Consider the following 2,795-nt stretch of genomic DNA (forward strand, 5'->3'; position numbering starts at 1 on the left):
TTGCTTCACTGATAGTGACAGCTCTTTGGACTTCATATTGAGAGATGACCACCCCAGATTCCAAATGAATATACCACACTTGAAATTACATCTAGGCCTTTTATCTGCTCTTTGTAAATGAAATAAATGGGAAAAAACAAGGGAATAACACACCTGGCCATGGAACAGCTGAGTACCCAATTGTCCAATTACTTTTGGTCCCTTAAAAAGTGGAAGGCACATATAAAATGTGTTGTAATTCCTACACCGTTCACCTGATTTGGATGTAAATACCCTCAAATTAAAGCTCAAAGTCTGCACTTAAAGCACATCTTGATTGTTTCAGTTTAAAAACATTGTGGTGTTGTACAGAGCTGGAATACTGAAAATGGTGTCATTGTCCAAATATTTATGGACCTAACTGTAAATGCTGCCTCTTTGGGACGGCGTGGCGAAGTTGGTAGAGTGGCTGTGCCAGCAATCGGAAGGTTGCTGGTTACTGGGGTTTAATCCCCACCTTCTACCATCCTAGTCACGTCCGTTGTGTCCTTGGGCAAGACACTTCACCCTTGCTCCTGATGGCTGCTGGTTAGCGCCTTACATGGCAGCTCCCGCCATCAGTGTGTGAATGTGTGTGTGAATGGGTGAATGTGGAAATACTGTCAAAGCGCTTTGAGTACCTTTAAGGTAGAAAAGCGCTATACAAGTATAACCCATTTATCATTTATTTATTTATTTGCTAGGTCAGCATTGCAAGTGAGAATCTGTTCTATATTTCCTCACCCTGGAAAAAAATAAAGGTAGACTAAATATATGATAATGTGTAAACAAGGAAGCCATGGCACTGGTGAGTCGCTAAATGTTTATATACTGCATTATCCAGAAAGCTTAGCGCTGAAGACAGGAACCAGAGGTACAGTAAGTCTGAGCTATGCGGGAGAACGACAATTGTGCGGTTTGAGCAATAAAAAGTTGATACATTGTTACACGTTGCTCTTCCTGCTTCGTCTATGCAAAAAGCAAACATTAGTTTTGATTAGACAGTTGATGTGAACGCTTGAGCGTCGCTCAGAAACAAATACGATTGGCCAAGACGTGCGAGCATTGGACAAAGTTGAGAGGTCACACATCATTTGTGGGGGTTGGTCGAATTTGCATGAATTGGTTTGTAGGCAACAGCGCAAATTCCAAGAGAGACTGATTAAGAGTAGTCAGTGTGCAGCTTGTAAAGCAGTATAGATTTACTATGAACCTAAAATTGGTCAACATTGTCATTATTGTCTAAAAAGTTGGCAACACAAATGAGTACACCTCACGTGTCCAAAGTGTGACTATTTAGTGTAAGCACCATTGTCATATAGCACTGCCCTAATAATCTTGGGCATGACATTCACCAGAATTGTCACTAGAATCCTCTTCCACTCCTCCATGATGACATCAAAGACTCCCTGCGGTCTTTCACCTCCCTTCTGCTTGAGTATGCCCCACAGGTGCTCAATTGGATTCAGGTGTGAATACATTTTACCCCATAATCGTCACCGTCTTCAGTAAAGCAAAACATATTGGACGTGTGTTTGGGCTCCTTCCTTTGAAAAAACTGCCATGAGGCAATGTCACAGCAAATAATGGACATCATGTTTCCCTCAATTAGTGATGTAACAAATGGTAATAATGATAACCACGGTAAAACTACAGACGACTAGTATTAATATTAAATTGAAATGATCAAAAAGCTGTGACAAATAACTGCACTTTGAAAAAACTCACTAGTTTAAAAGCTAACATTAGTCATGAGACATTAATCTTTAAACAGCATACCTCAAGCTAAACCTATTTAAACACATTGCTGTCTGAACTACTAAGATATTCAATTGTGCACATTGAACCTACAAGCAGTGCTCTCCTAGCACATGAGTACAGTGATCGTTATGTACTCAGAGGAATACAAGACAGAAGTGTTTTTACAGTGCGTTCAAGGACCGCTGAAAAGAGTGTGACGCCACAACACCTGCCAGACATATGAATAACTGATTTTATTCTTAGGCACTTTTCATTTAAATAGGTCTTAAAGTGTTACAGTACAAACCAATATTTAACAATAAAAGCTTAGCCGTTAAAACAAACAAAAGACAAAGACAATATCAGTGAAGCAAAAGAAATACAAAACATACAAAATAGCAGGCTTTCTAAGAGTGAGTCCATTTATTTTAATTAATAAAAGTGGTGGTCAGAAGATTTCAGGGTGTATATATATATAAGTACTTTTTGAGCACATAATACAGACATATATATACACATAAATATATATATATATATATATACACATACATACATACATATATATATTTATATACATATATACAAACCCCGTTTCCATATGAGTTGGGAAATTGTGTTAGATGTAAATATAAACGGATTACAATGATTTGCAAATCATTTTCAACCCATATTCAGTTGAATATGCTACAAAGACAACATATTTGATGTTCAAACTGATAAAAAAAATGTTTTGAGCAAATAATCATTAACTTTAGAATTTGATGCCAGCAACACGTGACAAAGAAGTTGGGAAAGGTGGCAATAAATACTGATAAAGTTGAGGAATGCTCATCAAACACTTATTTGGAACATCCCACAGGTGAACAGGCAAATTGGGAGCAGGTGGGTGCCATGATTGGGTATAAAAGTAGATTCCATGAAATGCTCAGTCATTCACAAACAAGGATGGGGCGAGGGTCACCACTTTGTCAATATATGTGTGAGCAAATTGTTGAACAGTTTAAGAAAAACCTTTCTCAACCAGCTATTGCAAGGAA

This window comes from Entelurus aequoreus, linkage group LG25, assembly GCF_033978785.1.
Source record: "Entelurus aequoreus isolate RoL-2023_Sb linkage group LG25, RoL_Eaeq_v1.1, whole genome shotgun sequence".
NCBI classification, from domain to species: Eukaryota; Metazoa; Chordata; class Actinopteri; order Syngnathiformes; family Syngnathidae; genus Entelurus; species Entelurus aequoreus.